The following is a 22,139-nucleotide window of genomic DNA, read 5'->3' on the forward strand; positions in this document are numbered from 1 at the left end:
ACGCCTCTTTTCCACTCAGAAAATTCTCTTGTCAAACTCTTCAGACTGTAAATTTGTTCTAATCTATCCAAGGTGTCAGGCCTATGTTCAGGCTTCTCTGCGGTCTACAGGTGCTAACGTAGAGTCCAGAGGTCCAGTACACAACCCCTCTAGAGAGACACCAGCGGGAAGCTGGGGCGAGCTAGCAGCAATGTTTGCCGAGTCAAATTCAATCATGCCACATCATTAATTCACAATCTTAACAGTTGGCAACAGGGCTGGGGACATAAGTGCTGAGCTATTCACACAGAGGTTTGTTTTAATCAAATACACACTAGCGTTTAATCAAAAGTTTGCACTCTTTAAGATTTTTTAAATGTTTTTAAAAGGATTATATTACAATCAGCAGTGCTACATTTATTTAATCAAAAATACAGTAAAAAGTAATATTGTGACAATTACAATTTTAAAAGATTCTAATATATTTTAAAATTTAGTAAATATATTTTATTTATTTAGTAAAGCTGATTTTCTTTCAGCAGCATTCAAACAGAAATCTTTTGCAGCATTATCGATGTATTTACTGTCACATTTGATTAATGCATCCATGCTGAACAAAAGTAAGAATTTCTAACCCAAAAACTTTGGAACTTTGGAATTGTCTGACCCCAAACTTTTTCAAAACAAATGAAATATGTAAAGTAAACTATTTACTTGAAGTACCTTGAAATTTTCATTCACTGACTTTTTACACAGAGACTAAACATTCAATTTATCTTTAGCATAATTTACTTTAATGAATGTTAATGAAAGGAACTACGCATACTTGATCTAACCCTTACAACACTTTTGTTTGTGTAATCTAACGTTCTCAGATTGACTGAGTCATAATAAATAATATTTTTAAGAATGAATAATTTATAAAAACAGTTATTTTAGATCCACATTCATATAAAACACTTTGTAAGTTCCTTACAATTTTTTTTTCAATTATTTATTTAGTGAAACTAGTTTCACATAGTGGCGTAGAATGTGGAAAATCTACTGGAGGTGGGAAAATACTTTAATGTTTCTAAACAGCTCAAGTTTGTAATGAAGAAATAAAATTAGCACTTCACTTCTAAAAATATTCCCTGATGTGGACATCGCCCTATTAGATTACACTCCGTGCCTACGCACTATTTTTTTCTCTATTCTCTTCTCTTTACCAACCGTGAAGACCATACACCAGTCTAAAAGCTGTCGCAACGTATAGTCATATGACTATTTTCCATTTAATAAGTTCCTGTTAAAACCACACATATCAAGGTCTGTTTAAGGAGAGTGTGATATAGAGAGGATACAACGTGAACATTAGGCGGTGGGAGACAACAGAGCTCGCCAGAGTCTCGGCAGGTATCTCCCTTCCTTTCCTTGTCTATTTATAACCTGTGAGCCGCTCTGATCCAAAAATAAGACAGTGACCAATTTTAACCTGAACAATACTGCAGGCTCACAATCGTAGTCCCAGGCGCACATATGCACACACATGCAGACAAACACAGGCAAAAAAAAAAGAAAAAAAAGTCAATCTCATGGCTGAGCTATTTCTGGCGGGACAGCAACATTTAGGAAGTGTGGGCTACGGGCCAGCAAGCAGTTTAATGACACGCCTGCGTCACATGGTCTCATGTCACAGGAGCTCCCGCCATTGTCAGGGTTGAGCGCGGGCATAAACACACACACACACACGCACACACGCACAAGGTTATTTGTTTTTCCAGAGGGGCTGTAAGAGAGCAGCTGCAGGTGAAAGGAGCCACCTCCACACTTCACCATATAAAGCTGAGCACTCCACGTCCCGTCCTGCACTGGCCAGCAAACTCTGAAGTTTCAAATGAAGTGCTGGTCTTATTAATTATGCATACAAGTCGGTGCCGAACATTTCCTTTCCTTCTTTCTCTCTCACTCTATTTTTTCTCTCCATCTCTCTCTTTTATTCTCTTCTTTTCCAGATGGAGCATCTGTAATAAAATTAATGACATCATTGGCTGTACTTCGGAGTAACTACTGGAAGAAAAGTAATATATCAAAGTAAACAGTGTACTGTGGAGAAGGGGGGGGGGGGGGGGATAAGTATGAAGAAAAAAATGGTAGTTCCTTGACTGTAAGATATAAAACAAAGAAAGAAAATGAAATGTGTGTGCATATATATATATATATATATATATATATATATATATATATATATATATATAGGCCCTATATGTATTATTCTAACATATTACTCTACACAGTCTAAAATTAATTGCACCCGTCATTTATTGTGGAATAAAATAAAAAACCGACTTAAGACAGAGCAGACAGCCAATGGCTGAAACTGGCTGGTCTGATTGGTTATTTTGGAGGTGGGTGACAGCCTGCTGAAGGACCCTGTGTAAACGCCACCACAAACTTAAAGGCATTAAGTGTCACAATGCCAGGCTCACAGACACATCTCCCCTTCTCTATATTCACGACTTTTCTTTTTCTTTCTCTTCCTTGAATCTCGAGTGTCCAGCACGGCACGCTTTTTTCCCGAAGTTTCAGCCTCCGCTGCTGACAGGCCGCTGTTGAGAAGGGCGCAGATGACTGCAGAAAGACACACGTGTGCAGCTTGGCAGGACACCGCTCGTGAGAAGCTGCTCTTGCGAGCCGCCTGAGAGGCTGTCTTTGCAAGCTCGGCTGAATGAAACACCTCAACCTCACACTAATGAAAAGAAACTCTTATTTCCTCCCGACGTTTTATGTTCAAACGTATCTGAATCACGTCTGTCAGTTGTCAGACGCAGTGGCCCGTGTTTACTACCCAACGAGCTAAAAAAAAACAAAAAAAAACGGACCAAACAGTATATGATGATGAAAATCACAGGATCGTGACACTTTGAAAGTGTCAAGAAGACCTTCGAGTAAATTGCTAAAAATATGAGCACTGCCACACGGCACTGTGCTACGGGCAGCTTCGGCGACAGAAGCGTCGGGGTTATGAATGTTATGTGGCATAGAGGGCCCTCTGTCCCCCTCTCACCGGAGAGCCTTACAGAATGACTGGGCTATGCTGCCCCACTGACAAAGATAAATTACATTTGCTGGAAAATATTTCAGCATTTTTTCCCCTCCCCTAACCTCTTGACTCGTCTCTCTATTTTTTTCTTCTTTTTTTTTAAGTTTTTCGTCTCTTTTTTGGCCCGAGTCCACCAGTGTGCCATGGGTCCCTCTGCCGTGAAGCAAGGCGCACACACCGTGCCACTGTGCTTTATCATGGAACAATGCGTTTAAGCATGGAGTCGGCAAACGCAGAACGAGATGGTTAAAGAAAAGTTTTACAGGACTGCAAGTAAAACTATTTATAGCAATTTTACTCGAAGGTCTTCTAGACACTTTCAAAGTGTCACGATCCTGTGATTTTGATCATCATATACTGTTTGGTGCATTTAGAAAATGTGTGAAATCTCTGAATCTGTTTAAAACTACAGATTTTTTAAATCTCCAACTCTAACAGAAGTGGAACAAACACACACATTTTCTGTATACGAAATGCTGGATTGCATCAAATATGCACAACTAGATAGAATGAGCTCTCGAAATCAGGGATGTACCCTTTCCTAAACTGTTTCTACTGTTCTGTGAACTCTTATCTAGCATAAAATGTGATCTGTTTTCCTAAGACACTGACCAAATTGGAAGCGTTTCGATGCTTAAGGCCAGAAAAGGTTCCCTGCTAGACCACCCAAATCTGAAGAGGAGTTTATAAGAAACAGGAGTCACCTTTTTTTGGGGGGGGGGGGGGCAGCACCTCTTTCATGTTTCCAGCGTGATATGTTGCGCACATTCATTCGGTGTATACGCACGCACACTGACTTGTCTGTCATCGCAGCCTCCTCGTGGCAGCCTCTACCATCCTTCACAGCTTTCTATCATCTGCTCGTGTACAAATACACAGTAAAATCTAGTTTTTTCTCATATCATGCAAATGCACATACACATACACAACTCTCAGAACTATTTCCAGCTACATACACGCAGATTTCTTTAGCATACTTAATAATTACTGTGTTTTCGGTACATACCGCGTAAGCCCACAGCAGATCTTTAGAACAGAGAACATTCAGCTGAAAATTTCAATTTTATGCAGAAGTATTCTTTTCACAATATAATTAAACATCAAAGGCAGGACTATTCCTCTGTGATTGAGCAGCACTCTGGTGAATCAACTCAATACACCACCTTCCACTTTACAGCGAGAAAGAAAGTTGCCAAGCGTCACTGCTAATTACAAAATAGAGACAGAAGCAGTTAAATTCATTATGCAAAACCAGGACTCGTACGCGTTGGGTACGTTCAACTAATGCCAAATATCATAACCTCTTTGAGGGTAAAAATGACTTATCTGGAGCTGGTTTATTTGCTTTATTAAACTAATTTTTAGCCTAGTAAATGAAGCTGAGAGAGAGAATGGAAAAAACGAAATGAGAAAATGTTTGACTTCATTGACTCAAAATTAACACACGGCTGTGTAATAAAACGGGCTGATATTACTTTTTTATTATTATTGCTGAAGAGTTACAATGAAAATAAAGACTCTGTCTCTCTTTTTGAGCTCATGAAACTTAGGAGATAGCGGTAAATGTTTAGTTTAAACCATATTATGACTTTTTTTTGGGGGGGGGGGGGTAGAACACATTTAGATTATTATTTAGAGTATTCCTTAAAACTAATTACAACATGAATTTTTTTATTTATTTTTTTGTGCCTACCTTTGCTTGAAGATCAATAATCATTCATCACACTGCACGCAAAACTGTAATTTACCTAACAACTGCAAAAAAAAAAAAATCTCCTTGTGTTTATCAGGACAAATCTAAAGACAATACATTTGTGCTTTGGAGGGGTACACAAACTGTGCCTGTAAATGCCTCTGACAATCGGCTCAAGTAGCTCAGCCAATCAGAGTGACACGTGGAGAGCTGATCCCTCTTTGAGAGAAGTGTAAGGCCATGTTGTCACTGTTGGTTTTGTGAATCGACAGAAGCCTAATCCCCAGTGATTTCCTAGAGACGACAGGTCTGAGGACGACCGCTCGTGTGTGTGTGTGCGTGTGTGTGCGTATATGTGCACGGCTATGAGAGGACTCTCTGAGTGTAATCATATGAGTCCACATGTGAGTGTGTTCATTTTCCTCTTGGGCAGATTAAGCAAACACTAAATCCCATGAGAGCAACAGGTGAGACACTCACACACACACGTACATGCACACACATACAGGAGCTTCATTGATTGTGTTCGCCTGTCTGACAGTATAGTCTGAAAAAGAGTGCACTTGTGGTAGAAGTGACAGAAATACAATACGTGACGCTTTTTTTGCGTGGATAAATTGTATCTCTAGTCAAAATGTAGCTTAAACTGTTTTAAAAAAAAACTATGACATAACTTAATATTATTTCACTGTAATTTCCTATAAGCACAGGAATGCTACAAAAACCTAATACAAAAAAAGTGACAAAAAATAACTATCCTGTTAATTAAACAATCACATTCATTCATTTACATCTGTATCTTTCTTCACCTTTACTTGAAAAAGTATGCAGATTGTCACATTTAGCAGCTACCAGTTTAATTTGTTACTTCAAAATGTAATTAGATTATAACAGCTTCTTACAATAACTGCTCACACACAAATATCACACAGACACACACACGCACACACACACACACACACACATACATATATATATATATTTACATACAGACAAATACACACTTATTTGCCTTGATATATACTTAAATATTTATGGTTGCATGAAATGAAACTTGACCCTCAACTTAACTGTTCTCTTAATTGGGAATAATAGGCTATATATATATATATATATATATATATATATATATATATATATATATATACACACCACACACACACACACTTGTATGTCTATAAACTTGTTTTAAGCAAATACACTCTTAAGTTTAAGCTTAGGCTACTGAGGAGAAGAGCAAATAATTAACCCTCATAAAACTGAACACTTATTATGGACTTTTGGATATATAAAAAGCGGCTGGTCTCTCAGCCAGAGTTAGCATTTAATCACTTACAAATGTTGCTATTCTTGATCAGAATCAGGATGCTGTGATTTTTTTTCTTGTCTTTTCTTGTGAGTTTTTAGTTGTATTTATGTGTGGATTTGCTAGCACAAGTTGGTCAAATAAAAAATGAACTATAACCTACCTGCATAATATTGTCACACGAATGAATGTTGTATTTAAACGCCTGTTTTAATTCAATACATTCATAGTCTGACGACCTTCGGACCTTCACACAACATCGCACAGCTCTTTGACTGTATTCACGACGGCAGTAACAGTAAATGCATACATGACCTCTGTAAAGTGTTTTTGTTTATTCTGCGAGCCGATAAAGCACTTTACAACACCCAAACAAAAGCACGCGCCTGTAAAAAATAATAATAATAAGTCTACATACAGAAACACTACTAGTGATTATCCTGTCAGTAGGCAGGACGTGTTGTCATGTCAACTTTCTTAACGGAGCTACTTTAACTCTCTCCCTTGTTATCTCACGAAATAACGGAGATGTTAACTCATCGTATTATTGTTTATTAAACAACAATGTCACACAATGTATCAACGAACAAACACTCACCGGTGTACCGTGTATGGGTGTCAGTGTCACACTTACTTCATGGCGCGTCTGAAGTGTGTCCGGTGAAGTTTGTCCAGCGGTGTGACGGAAGGTGATGAGCCGCCGGGTGGACTTTACCGCTTCACACTTAAAATCCAGCAAAAATCACCAGCAGCAACAGGGAAAAGAGTCGTTTTCTAAATGCGTGTTTCTTTTCTCGTGTCTAATAAAGCGTTTCAGATGCTGAGGTTGGTGTCGGTCGTCCACGGTGAGGAATGATTAAGCCGTTATCGCGACTGATGATGTTGAGCTCCGCGCGCGCCTCTCTCTCTCTCTCTCTCTCTCTCTACGCAGGGCAAATAATCGGGTTTACTCTTGAAGGGGGACGGGCTTACATCACTCCAGTGTTTTAATGAAAGAAGCGCAACACTAATGCGTTTTTATCTCCTACCTGATCAAGTTAAATCACACCGTGTATTAAACTGTGCACAGACACAATGCTAGGCTACCTTTAGCTTTGTGACTTTTAATTTCATTTGTACCCAGATATTTTTTTTCAACAATGTGATTTTATCAGATAATAAGTAGATTTTTAATTAATTTTATTGAACTGAATATTGTACTATAGGCCCTATTATGCAGGCCTAATTGTTGTATTATACAACATAGGTGATATAATATAGTTTGTACAGTATAAAAAGTAATGTCCCCTTAAAAAATGACAATCCAAGATATTAATGTGCGTGTGCGCGTGTGTGCGTGCGTGTGTGTGTGTACATGTTTTTCTATCCTGGTGGGGACTTAAACCTAAATGCACACAGACTCATTGGGACTCCTGTCACTGTGGGGACCTAAATTGAGGTCCCCAAGTACACAAGCTTATAAATCATACAGAATGAGTTTTTTTTTTTTTTTTTTTTTTTTTTATGTAAAAATGTAGAAAGTTTTCTGTGAGGTAAAACTACCCACAGGTAGGTTTAGGGGCAGGGTTAGTGTAAGTGGATGAAATATACAGTTTGTAATTTAAGTTGTAAGCTATTTCGAAAACCATCTACTCCAATGAATCTATAAAAAACGCAAAGGACTCAAGAAACCTATAGAGTGGAAAAAAATCTCATGTAAGCATACATTAGTGCCCTCTCACAGCCCAGCAAGACATTCCATCTTCTCACCATATATTTAAATGAGGTTCCTTATCACTGAAGATAAGTACTTTAACACATGCTAAACATGAATAAATCACATACAGATCTGTCCCACCATGAATGGAAAAACACATCTACCAAGGAATCAAAAGATGAGAATTAGCTAAACCAAAGACCATCCTGTGAATGTTCAGAAATAATGGTTGAATTCACGTTTAAGGGGTTGACAGAAGAATAGAAACTATCATTTTGCTGTTTTTTTTTCAGTTCCCCATCTTAGAGCGGTCATCTGAATTGCTTCACACTAATATTTCAATGTTTCATAAAACGAATGCTTTAGAATAAACCTTAAGCACCATTTGAGTCACTGACAGACAAACCAGAGGCAGAGGTAATACATGAAATCAGTTGATGAATTAATAAAACCGGCTAATCTCCCTGACAGACTGTAACTGGACCCACGGGCATCAGCTTCCTTGGGATCCCACTTCTGGGTCACAAGACACTGTAATCCTGAGTTCCATTTTTATTGGTAATTTCAATATCTAGATCAATACGCATTCGGTTCCACCAGCTATATGATAGCACATGCTGAATTTCACCAGATTTTCTGTTTCACCGTATATTTACATGGACAGTTCCTCTCACTATATCAATGAAAATATCTTTAGCCTCAAGATCAGGCCACAATATGTTTTTTTTTATTAACCGTACGTCCATTTGATGTATATTACGTTATACCTACCGTGTTCACAATTCCTTCAGTTCTTCCAGCTCCAGTGCACAGTTTTATCAGGAAGACCCTCTTAGGTTTCAGTGTGCGCTTGTGTTTGTTTAGTTGGCACCTGGTGAAGAGACACAAAGGGAGAGAGAAATTCTTTCTGTGTTAATAGCTACATCTAGGCGCAGTGTTCAAGATACACTGCATGGCTGGGGGAACTACAAAAGGAATAAATAAATATATAAACACCGTTATTGAGTTGCCTCTTGCATATTCATGTGGTTGGTAAACTAGATAAAGAACAGGAAGAGGAACAGAAACAACAGTAACTACAGCAACTATACCGTTTATCATTGATGTAGATCTGACTAAGAATTTGCAGTTTAAAATAATCTGCCTTAGATATCACTTGATATGCAGAGAATAGCAATTATTACACATTTGCAAGTAAATATTTGCATTTTGTTCCTGTCATATCCTGCCATTCTCTTTCTTGATCCCTCTTTTTTCCCTCTCTCTGACCAGTTTGGGCTATTATTCGCACAGTTTAAATTCTACAAAGAGGAGTTTTATAAAGAAAGTTGTTTCATTGATGATTTACTTTTCTTTTAAAAAGGTATCACCAAAAATGTTGTTAATATATACTTTATGTATTGTATGTATGTATGTGTAGTTAAAGGTGCCATTTATGTAACACTAAGAACAAATAAAATCTATAAAATAAATGTATAAAACATCTAAATATTAGATATTTATAATATTTGGTTTTATTTAGATTGGTAACTTTCAATACATTAGTTCAGTCTACTAAGCATTGTGCAGTAAAGCTGACTAACGAGTTTGTTCAAATTTCTAAATTGGCCTGTTAAGACATTCCCCAAAGGCACTTTACTGTAATATCTCAAAAGGGGACTTATGTCAATTAAAACATAAAAATTGTAAAGTTAGACCTCATGACCCAATTTACAAACAGACAGACACATACTGTATACATGTGTATACACACATGAATTATTCTCCTTCTTGTTTCTCTTGGCTGTCGGATAGCTACCAGACTGTCAGTCCAAACTGAACCTGCTTGCCATCACTCGGGATCAACAATCCGATTTCCAGTAAGTTCAAAGCCACAAGGAAAGTGTCCAGTAGCAGTTATGTCATTTCGTATACACATACAAGAGGCTTTTCAGAGAAAGGTAATTTTGAGGTTTCGACCTCATCTGTTCATGTTTGTAACGAGCAGATGTAAGGAGATGGAACATAAATACACAATGTTAGTGGCTGACAACAATCCCGCCTACGTTGTTTTCTTTTCGAGAGCCCAGTAGTTACCCACGTGTGTCTTATTATCTTCAGTCAGACATAAGTAGCGTGTTCGGGGAGGATAGAGGGACAAGGCCTCTATTTCGTTTTATTTTAAGAGCACGATAAACATCAACACATTTTCTTTGGCAAACAGGAACAAGCAAGGCTGTTAATGTATGAGTGTGTGCGTGAGTATACGTGTGTAATATGTTGCTGATCACACTCATGTGAAAACACAATCTGGCTGTTAGTGCTGATAACACTGTCAAGTGCTCAAACACCAGCGCTTAGCTTTCACAGAGCAGGAGAATGTTGGGGATGAGTCTGTCTTCCAGGTCTGGCCAGATCATAGATTCTTCTTTTCCCCTCCTTGCTTATCTCACTCCTCCCCTCTGCACTCTCAATTCAATTCAATTCAATTCAGACATTTTATTGGCCTGACACAAAAAAATATATAATACACTTTGTATTGCCAAAGCATCAAAACAACATAGAAAATGATTTAGAACATTTAGTACAGAAAATAATAATAATAGTTAAATAAAATATAAAAGATAATATTATTATATATATAATACTAATACAATAAATAAAGATTAATAAATAAAATAAAAAGGATTATAATACAGAATTCATGTATGATAATAATAATAAAAATACCTCTCTCTCTCTCTCTCTCTCTCTCTCTCTCTCTCTCTCTCTCTCTCTCTCTCTCTCTCTCTCTCTCTCTCTCTCTCTCTCTCTCTCTCTCTCTCTCTCTCTCCCTCCCTCCCTCCCTCCCTCCCTCCCACCTTTAATTTCACCCATTTCCCTTCTCTTGCACTCTTTCTCTCCTAAACTTTGAAGATTTAGACAGACACGCAGATCTCAGACAGACAGGGAGAGGAAAAAAACACACTTACTAACTGGGGTATTTATGCAGCACAAAGTTATGTAAGAGTCTCAAAAAGAGTTTAGGAATGGCTTAAGATGGCTAAGAAAGGTCACTTTTGTTTCCGCCTCAGTTCAGTATGCATTTATATCTAAGTTAGTTCTGTCAATCGATTAAAAAAACAGCCAATTATTCGATTAATCGATTAATCACACCTAACATTAAAGTTTTTCATATATATTTTTATATTACAATTATTTCTCATTTAATATCCTAATTAATGTAGAAACAACAAAGACAGTAGCCTATATTTTAAATATTTGTTTAATGGCATAGTTTTTTGAAAGAAGGCCAGTATCACTGATACCACTGCTGCTGATTTTAGACATTATAAGCATTCAGCATTACAGTATTTGAAAGCTATACATTTGAATATTTATTAGACTTTAAAAAATATAACAACTTTTAATTTAAGTGAATTAAAAAAAATCTTCACATAAACCCATCTGTCTATTACAGGAACGTCTGTCTGTCTGTGTGTCTGTTATTCACATATCTCTCGAACCGTTAGTCCGGTGGATTTCAAACTTGACAGGTGTCTTGCTACGGGCACGAGTAAGTGCAGTGCCAAGTTTGATGTTGTTTGAATTAGAAATGCAAAAGGGATCGTTAATATATCGGTAAAAGAAGCACTTAGAAGGTTGTAGTTTAAAAATAAACATTGTGACATAAACACTTTGTCAGCTAAACATTAAGTCAGCTACACTGTTTACTTCTGAATATTATATTTTATTCATGGCCTTCATTTGTAGGCCTAGTTGCCTATTCACAAACTGTTTGCTCAAGCGTAGCTTTTTTTCCGGAGTTCACTGTGTAGCTGCTCCCTGAATCGCCGCGCTTATTCATTTGTGGATGTTAACTGAATCTGTAAGTCAGATACGCTGTTTACTTCTGAATATTATATTTAATTCCGGTGCACTCCGCGTTATCGCTACTGTTTAATAGTAGCCTATATGCTATTCACCAACTAAACTTATCCTATTCAATGCGTTCACAGTCTCTTTCACGGCCATCATTTGTAGTAGCCTATTCACAAACTGTTTGCTCAAGCGTAGCGTTTTCTCGGAGTTCACTGTGTAGCCTGCTCCCTGAATCGTAGTTCAATTTTCCATATTTATTGTATGTCATTATGTCAGTATCAGTATTTGCTTTCTACCATGCACAAATAAAAATGTCACTGAACTTTTGCTGTTTAATTGTAACAATGAGCACTCAAACTCACCAAACCAACAATTACTAAAAACACACACAAAAACTGATTTTGCACGGGAACTCTGCACTAGTTTTAATAAATGTCACATTTATTAAACAACAGTTCAGGTTTTTACTTGCCCTGTGAAAATTCACAAAAAGTTATTGTTTTAATTGTCTTTTATCCACCTCTTTTATCCACGTAAACAGTGCTTTAAAGAATTTCAGGTAGATCTGACATGATAAATACAGAAATTGAATAAAGTTATTAATCCTTATTAAGCTACAAAAGTTATTCAGTCAAGACAAGTGAGGGATTTTCTCTTTTTCTTTTGTTCGTTGATTAACATTGACACAGGGGTAAGTTTATTAGGCTGCTGTCACTTTAAGACCTAAAGCACATGACGCGGATCTGGCACGCATCCTATTTTCTCACAACTCTTTACATTCAATTACGACTTAATTCAACTGATTTAAGACTGTGTTTGCGAGGATACTCGAAAAAAACAGGCATTTTGGCGTCATTTTGTTTTTTTTTGTCCGTTCAAGCCTGTCTGAAGCTGCTTTTCTGTGCGCATGAGTCGTTTGTGTCTGTCACACAGATGTAGCTACACCAGTAACGCACTGAATTCTCTTTTGTGTCTTATCACACTTCAATGGTTTAAAAGCATTTGCCTGAATAAGAGCGTGGCCGTATAATGTATCGCTAGTTAATTAAAATATTTTTTTAACGCGTTAAACTGAAAAACATTGTCTTGTGCATTAATGCTTTAATTTTGACAGCCCTTATCTAAAAGTACTGTTTTTAACCCTTATGATATATGTTTGGGATCCCAGAGATCATATAGTAAGTAGCCTAGGTAAGCAAGTAAGTGAGTGAGTGAGTGAGTGAGTGAGTGAGTGAGTGAGTGAGTGAGTGAATCTTCAATCAATCGATTTGAAACTGACTTTTGAAACTTTCCCTTCAAGTTATTAATACATTTGTGTGCCCTTGTCAAAATCCAGGCAGGCAGACATTACTTGTATATTATATTACTTTTATATCTTATGTTATATCACTTTTCAGAAATTGTTTGAATATATAGATAGATAAGACAGGTCTCTGCATGTTTACCTTTACTCATACAGATACATTAATTTGTTCATTCCGTAACCACCCAGCTAAATAATTAAATCAGTGCCATAATTTTGTCGTTTATTTTTTATTTTTTTGACAATTTGTGGGCAATTCAGCAATACTTCTCAAGGGAAGCTGAGATCTCATCTTACATTTGCTCCTCTGACCCTTCAAAGTCTTTATCTACAGCAAGCCATTTTACATATCTCTGTAACTTTCAATTCATCTCAAAGTAATACTGCAACTTTAACTTTTCCAAGCATATAACTTAGAAACTTCTGAAAGCGCATAGCTGATGAATTCATCATGGTTTGAGCCCTCTCTTCATTGCATTTAAATAGCACCTGAGCACGATAACACATATTGTGGTTGGAAGAAAACCGTTAGTGAAGTGTTGACTAGTGTGGGGACAAATTTGGTAATTTGCATGTTCTGTTGGGCAAACAGCGCGTGAATGCTACACCTTTGATTCATTATAAATGAACCACAAGCACAACACGGTTAAGCCTTTGTGCAGGATGCTGCTGCTCTGGTTTCAGTATTAAAGCTGTGTGCTGGAAAAAGCCACCCCAGTTCCAGTTACCCTGCACTCTACTGAAGTCTTCATCTCCCCTGTCAATACACCTGTACTCTGTCCCACTTGCTAATGGAGGCCTAAATAGGAGTTAGTGTCAAATGACAGTAAAAGTTAAAATCTATATTTACTTTAGCTCCAAACAAGTAAAAACACAGCTTAAATGGCAATTTCTTGGAACAGCTCTCTGCCTTGAGAGTAAAATGTGTAACTGCAATACATACCTATACCAGCAGGGGCACACTAAGGCTTTCTCACAGAGGAGTCAACCCTCCCCATCACAACTAATACAATAGTTTAACAGTAAGTCAAATGGATACAGCAGCAAGCATATGTTGACTCACAGTAACATGTATTTATTAAACAAATAAATAAATAAATATGAGGTACAGGTCTCTTAATAAAAGCACTGGCACCCTTTCTCTGTCCCATACTTTAGACCACCTTAAATTGTCAGTCTCTTTATTTCAGAACGTCTGCTCCTTCCTAAATTACACAGTTGATTACATCACATCTTATTTTACATCTTTGTATATTTTACCATTTAGCTCAAAGTTCCCTTTGTCTGTCTAATGTTAAAAGCTGGAAAAATGAAAATATTTAAAATAAAATCATACTCTAATGATTTTTCCTCCTTTGAACGGTGAAAACTAATTCACTCATAACCTCTACAAAACTTGCACAGATATATCATTGTTTAAATTTTTTTTCCCTCCCAAAACGGCGACACTAAATAAGATGCCAACATCACATTTTTCTGTCTCCAGACTTACAGTGCCAACCGGTGTTTCCTGAGCTTGTGCCGAAGTCGGGTCTTAACAGATGGTGGGCATTATGGACAGGCAATGGTAATTCTACCTGTATTTTCTTATGTATATTCCTAACTGGTCACATAACAGTTGCTATACCAGACAGTGTAGATTATCGGTGCAGGGGGTGGTTACGTACATGTATAAGTATGTCTGATGTGTGGGTGTTTTTTTTTTTTTTAAGAGAACGTTTTTGTCCCAAACTCTTATTAGACATCAAATATAGTTATTTTACTCTTTCATCCCTTCACTTTTTGTCTGTGTTGTTCTCTCATTTATTCTCTCTCTTTCCTTGAAGCTGCTGCCCAGTTACACTTGTGCACACTTCAGGTGGTAAAGAAATCAAACTCTCTTGCTTTCTCTTCTCAGACTGTAGTAAAAAAAAAACAACTAAAAAAACAGGACTGCTGTCCTCTTGACCTGAGGACATGAACTGAGAAGCCCCTCTTTATGCCACATAAACTACAGAACAGACTGGATCTTAGGTCTACACCACAATGGAAAGGTTGTGCTATTATAATAGCCTTACACGTAAATTACTCAAACCAAAGATTTTACAAGGCATACGTTTACAAGGATAAGTTCACCCAAAAAAGAAAACTCATTTTTTTCTCAAGTCATTATTTTATCTCCTTCATATAGAAATACAAAAATGTACACTACCATTCTAAAATGTTTTAATGTTTTTGAAATAAGTCTCATATGCTCACCAAAGCTGCATTTATTTGATTAAAAAAATACAGTCAAATTTGTATTATTGTGAAGTATTATTACAATTTAAAATAACTGTTTAAGAAAAAAGGTTATACTGTATTTTAAGGTGTCTTTGTTACAGTTTAACTATTACTTTCTTTCTTTGAGAAAAAATGCTACACTTTATTTGATAACACTTTATTTTACAGCGACCCTGTTAAACATTTTACATGTAGGCACTATTGTAATAACAGTCAGTTATGCATAGTTACATGCAACTAACCCTAATTATAAAGTACTATTACTATTACTTAGTACATAATTGTATAATTACACTGTGACAAGGACACCTTTAAAATAAAGTATAACCCTTTATTTTAAGGTGTCTTTGTTGCAGTGTAATTATACATTTAAGACTATGTAATATTAATTAAATACATGTACTGTACTTACCATTAGGATTAGGGTTTGGTTTAGGGTTAGCGCCATGTCCAGCAGTTGTGCATAATTTACTGTTATTACTATAGTACGTAACTACATGTTACATTTATAAGAAAGGTACCTTAAAAAAAAAAGTTACCAAAAAAAAAAGATAAAATAAAATAAAAAACCTTACTGACCCCAAACTTTTGAATCTTGCTTTGAAAAATTTGCAGTCGCGAATGTCAATTTGTGGAGGTGGAATGTCATATTCATCATTAACGTTCTTTGTATGGACAAGAAAAGATTGGACATTTTGTCAAATGTATCCTTTCCCAAATAATAACATATAATTTTCATTTTTGTTGAATGCCTTTGTAGATACGTGGTGACTTTTTAAAGGTTTCATCAATACGAGACACTATAAGTCATGGTTGGATCTCAAATTCCCATCATATTTACAGGGAAATTCACTCATTAACTACTCAGACAAAATGAAACGTCAGAGGTTTTTAACAAGTCAGAAAACCACCTTCACGCACACACGCTCGCAGAAGCTTCACACTGGAGAATAAAGAAGCATATGAGCGCTGAGTCTTGAGGAGTGAATCTGGCTGTACACATACCCGCGCAGCGTTGCTCTGCTGAACGGATGCCGCCTAAACCTCTTTGTGCCTGCAATAGCACCCCAGACTCATTCTTATTCAAACAAGATGAGACTGGAGGCAGGCAACAGAGATTAGCCAGAGATCAAAAGGCGGTGAAGCACTCGTGTTTTGTAGATTCAGACGGGCCCCATCTAACATGTAAGACCCTCGGAGGAGCTGAGCGGAGCGCTGCGCCGATGCCACCCTCTCCAAGGGGCAGAGGAGTGGATGAGCAGAAAGAGAGAAAGAGAATAAAGAAAGGAGCAACGTCAGACGGCCAAGACTACAGCTCCAGTGTGAAATATTGGAATTAGATTATGAAAAAGAGAGAGGAGAAAGAAAAAGTAAGCCCTCACTGTGAGCAATTATAGGTTAAAGATAATTCTCCATTTTTTTGTTTTCAACGCCACAGAGATGAAACTGTTTCAATGTTTAATATGTCACCGTTTGTTTTAAATATGAAATTATCTTCCAATAGACAGTAATGTGGAAGCATGTAACCTAAGAACATGGCATCTGGATCTGCAATATGCAACACAAGGATGCGACGCCTGCATGGCAACTGTGATTAATATAAATAAATGTGGGGGGTTCATTTCTCAACACCGTATAAGTTCTGTAGTTGTAGACTGCATTAGTGCACAAATAGTTCTATGTCGCACCCATAAAGCCGAGTGGCTTCGGTGCTTAGCTAAAGTCAGATCACTTATGCTTTTAAATGCTCTCATAAATATGAGCAAAAGCAAACAAGGCTGACTGCCATATTTGTGTAATTTCAGGTTAATTTGGGGCTATTATAGATTTTGCAAATAACACAGGAGCCCGCGGGAGCTGGGAGAAGAGGACTAGTGCACGGAAACACAAACACACAAACACACACACACACACACACACACACACACACACACACACACACACACACACACACACACACACACACACACACACACACACACACACACACACACACACACACACACACACACACACACACACACACACAAACAGGCAGACAAATCGAATCCTGACATAGCCACTGGCGAATAGACTGAGAAGGGTTCAAAAAGAAAAGGGTGCCTCCTCTACAAAGTGCACCACCTTTGCTGCGAGAAAAGAACGCTCTTTTCCAACCACAATTCAGATCAAAGATTTGTATTTATTTATTTATTTTGGTAGCAAGAAAGTTTTTCAAATGACAAACATGGGAGCTTTGGTAAACTGGGTCAGAGCTGCCTTGCCGGTGTCTCCATGGGGTGGGTTGGTGGGGGGTGCTGAATGTCACACCCTGAACACCCAGGAAGAGAGGGATTAGATGGCAGAAAGCTTGCAAGGGAAGCTTTCTTAAAAATATGCTGCCTCAGAAACATTGTTCTCAGAATGCAAATAAACTGTAGAGGAAGAAGCAGATTGAATCCCGATTTTATTCTCAAAGGACTAAGCTGTAAAAAAAACTAAGTGTATATTTGTTGAGTCTTAAGAATATTGTAAATATTTAAAGTATAGAATTATTATAAATATAGAATATATATATATATATATATATATATATATATATATATATATATATATATATATATATATATTCTTTTTTCAACTTTAATTTTTTTTAATTGTATACATGAAGACTTCGGATGCAAAAGCCTTTAAGTGCCATCTGAAATTTTCTTCTAAAGTTAGCATTTTTATCAAGCTCGTATATTTAGGTTCAGTAATTTCACTTTAATGACAATTAATAGGTAGCTTTTATTGCCATTTTATTGCCATTTAATACATTGTATAAATATTGACTTTCATGTTAGGATTAAGCTGACGTCAAAACTAAACTTATGTTGTTCTTTTAAACTGCAAATTTATTTCTTATATATAATATATTATTATATATAACATATCAGTGAAAAATATTGTTTTTAAAGAAAAAAAAATACTTCCACATCTTCTCGTCTTTGCAACATATTGTTTTCCGAATAACACAGGCATTCATCTTTATTACACAGTATGTGATAACTTTTTATTTAAATTTTCTGGATGTCTCAGAATTATGAAATATGTATCTGTTTTCTTTCATTTTAAACACTTCCCACAGATTCCCTGAGTTCTCATGTGCAAACTTGTCAACTGTTCAGACCGCTTCTGCTAGTGTATGTTCACCTATTCCCCTGTTATTTCAAACTTAAACTAGCAATGTCAAACTTGTACTAAGGCCAGAGTGATTCAAATTGATATTGATTCTGTTGTGGCAGCTATTTCACAAGTGAGAAGAATCAACACTGTTCTGAGACTAGGAGGTTTCCCCCATGCTTCATTTCCAACCAAGCAAATAGTTGCTGGGTTCAATTACTCTGAACGGGAGTAATAATTTAGTCTGACGTTGAGGAATAAAAACAACATAAAAACAGCAAATAATCTCAGGGTTAGACAGTCCTTGTGTTTGTGATAATTTCATTGTAGATTAATTATAGAAATTAGTTCAAATTATTATGTGGATTATTAGTAACTCGTTTCACCTGATATGTTTCAGACCCCCCAAAATTCACCGCTCACACCGTTTGAACTGAAAATCCCCTCACAGAAGGACCAATGTGAAAACCTCTCCCTACAACATATATGCTCGGCCACTGTGCAGTTCTCAATTTTTCGGCTCATCACAAGAGGGGAAGGAGGAAGGGAAGAGCTTGGAGAGGAAAACTCACCGGTGCCGATCTTGTGCTTCCCCAGGAAGTCACACCCTGCAGCTCCAGCTGTGGGCCAGGTTAATCAAACAGTTAAAAAACAAAAAAAAACAAAAAAAACAAAGAAGGAACACAAAAGAAATGCCCCGCATTAATAAAGCCAGACCAGCTGGCTTTGAACAGAAACCCTGATGTGGGTTGTGTTGCCCCGAAAACTCTCTTGGATCTGAAAAGGGTGCTATCCATACACACAGAAATGAGACACTAAACACACACCCCCATGAAAAAAAAATGGCCCATAAGATTTGTGGCACAAGTATTTGGCAGTGCCTGATCTCCACCTGTTCCCGTCTCTCCAGGCTCAGAGGTAAATTTAGGCTTGAGATATATCAATGACACTCAGACCGTTGTCATTGCTGGAATTGCTGTAGCAACTGTCATCAAGACATCAAACAAACTGGAACATGCTTTGCATAAGAACATCTATCTATCTATCTGTTTATCTGTCTATCTATCTGTCCAACTATCCTATCCTATATCCTCTATCCTATCTTATCCTATCCTATCCTATCCTATCTCCTGTCCTGTCCTTTAAATATAATTTTTATTTAATTATTTCTGCCATTATTTATGTACGGTTTAAATTCACACGATAACACATTTTACTGACAGTGACACAATGTGGATTTGAAGACATATTTATACTAATTCAATTATGAATGATATTTTAACCTGGAATAGCGCAAGTACAGGGAAGACAAGCATTTACCGCATCAAAAGTGTTTTTCCCTCGGGTTCACGGAATTCCATTCTCTCAGTGACATCACATTTGTATTGACCCTGTTTACAATATCCTGGGGATATCTCACCTTTAATGGGAATTGGTTTTGGTAAGAAGGAATGAGTTCATCATACATATCTTATGTTACAATAGAATAATGGGGATTTCATTGAAACAGGGCACAAAAATACGACAAAAAGCGGTAAAAGAGTTTGCTTACTGTAAAAACACTGCAACAGGATGTAGCCGAGGTCAGTCACAAGGGAAGAGGAAACTGTTTGGGGGGGGGGGGGGGGGGTACATAATTATCCCTTACTGTACAGAGCACTCAGTAACAAAAGCGTAATTTGTTTGTACTGTAAGTGCATTTATTATTGGCCCTCCCCACTTATCGTAACTTCGTTACAATACCAAGCCTCATTCAGCATCCAGAGCGAAAACCTGGAAAACTGCATTTCTGAGTCAGCACACCTTTCTCACTTTCTCCTTCTTTGCTGTCTCTCTTCTCTCCACTAAATACTCACAGACAGTGCTTTTCTATATTTAATAAACTAATGGGAATGTCTAACAAGCTGGAATGTCTCTGTCTTTTCTGGCCGTGCTGTTAGAGCACTCAATGCTGGACACAAGCTGTGTGTTCGGGAGGCATCAACAGCAGCAGCAGCAACAGCAGCATGCAGGAGTCTGGCTGTCTGTGCGGCTCTAGAGGAAAGAGGACCAGTGTGGCAATGCACAGCAGCAGAGACGCCCCAACCATCAACCACAGGAGCCAGCCCGGCTCCCCCCATGAGGCGCGCTGACTGGACCCAAGTGTGTGTGTGAGGGAGAAAGAGACAGAGAATAAGAGTAGGATTTGTTCGACTTTTTTTAATGTGTTTATTTTAGTGTGGGAAGTATGTCTGTACTTTACACCATGTGTTCTGTTATCTTAAAGGTGACAGAGGACTAACAGGAAGCCCAAAGCGGCATCTTTCCTGAGGCAGTGTGCCGTGTTTTTTTTTTTTTAGCCTTCAGTGAAATTACAATTTTAGTTTAGTCGATGACAGCACATTAACAGTAATTATCTTGATGAATCTACTGACAGATTTATGTTTATGTGATTTGTTTTTATAGCAGCACAGTTAATAAAAAGTACTTCAGAGCAACAAAATAGCACCAGCACATTAAAAAAACTGTAAAAAATGACAAAACTAAATATATTTCAATAATTTAAAACAATGTTAAAAAAATAAATTTTGTATAATGTTTAAACGTCTTTCTTTCTTTCTTTCTTTCTTTCTTTCTTTCTTTCTTTCTTTCTTTCTTTCTTTCTTTCTTTCTTTCTTTCTTTCTTTCTTTCTTTCTTTCTTTCTTTCTTTCTTTCTTTCTTTCTTTCTTTCTTTCTTTCTGTCCAGAGCAGTTTTTCTACCAACTATATGCAAAAAAAATCTTTTTCTGCAGAAAAAAGAAAGTCCTACTTTCAATTTTGCATTTGTTTTATTTTTTAACCTTTAACCTTTTAAGTTTAATATTTAATTTAATTTGTATATTTTTCTTTGATACAATAGAGAAGAATTATGAACCATGTTGATGACATTTATTTCATTTCATTCTTTAAAAAGTTGATGTTTCCAGCAGGATTTGCTCTATGCTCTCGGGGGCTAATTATTTAAAATATTTAGGTAATTTCATTATTTTGAATATCCCATATCAAAATATGTCATGCCATATGTTGCATACTTATCAGCTAACTCTCAGCAACTGTGTTTTTGTGTTTGAAATTCCACCGGTGGTCTATATATCAACGGTACTGAGTGGCGTGGGCAGGTTCGAGTCAGCCCTCTCCTTAACACAAGGTCGCTCTGTGTGTGTCCTGCCCAGGAGACTGAGGGGAGCCCACGCTTAACACGCATATCCATCCATTCATTTACACACACATACACATGTGCAAGGTAAGCACGCTAAGAACATCACATGATTTCATGTTCCATTCTAGAATGTTCTGATGAACTCTGAGCCTGAATAGATCTGATGAAGTACAGAGAAATAAAGGAGGAGGGATTGGGGGCTTGGAGAAGGCGAGAGCTCTAGACAGAGAGAGGGAGAGAGAGGTAGGAGTCCACACACCTCTTTCCAAAAACAATATTTTGACTGAAAGGTTAGCCATCTGGATCTTCTGAACGCAGGATTACGGCTGGTGCCTCAACTTATTTTTTCCCCTATTACCAATCTGGTTGCCACAGACACAGCCACTAGCTTGCATGGAGATACTCTATGATGACAACCAGCCTGCTGCATGAACAGCTCTCCAATCTACTAAGGGGAAACAATGGGTTATCTGAGTATGCTTTAAAATAGAAGACTTTGGATACATGGAAAAATAATCAAGAACTATTTTACTTCCCTGGTTTACATTTGTATAAAAAACCTTGCTACATTCAACACCGGCTCACTTAAAGAATGTGCTATTCTACCATATATCGAACTAGATTTGTCAACGGCATCCTTCTGAATGTTCATTAA

The 22,139-nt window shown here is 37.2% G+C and overlaps 1 protein-coding gene across 14 annotated transcripts in view; it reads right to left on the bottom strand.

The window, feature by feature from the left end:
• Positions 1 to 19,130, bottom strand: part of mef2cb (myocyte enhancer factor 2cb) — an 80,437-nt gene extending 61,307 nt beyond the window's left edge. For 4 of the 14 annotated variants that reach the window (XM_077231619.1, XM_077231615.1, XM_077231618.1 and 1 more), the window contains exon 1: positions 6,695 to 6,970. The gene's annotated coding sequence lies outside the window, so the exon portion shown is untranslated. Of the gene's footprint in view, positions 1 to 6,694; positions 6,988 to 8,527; positions 8,628 to 18,877 lie in introns of those variants that run through there. The other 10 variants (XM_077231620.1, XM_077231613.1, XM_077231612.1 and 7 more) reach the window with 6 other exon arrangements.
• Positions 19,131 to 22,139: the final 3,009 nt, after the last annotated feature.

This window comes from Siphateles boraxobius, unplaced genomic scaffold, assembly GCF_051911475.1.
Source record: "Siphateles boraxobius isolate OS27281-9 unplaced genomic scaffold, OSU_SipBor_1 16, whole genome shotgun sequence".
NCBI classification, from domain to species: domain Eukaryota; kingdom Metazoa; phylum Chordata; class Actinopteri; order Cypriniformes; family Leuciscidae; genus Siphateles; species Siphateles boraxobius.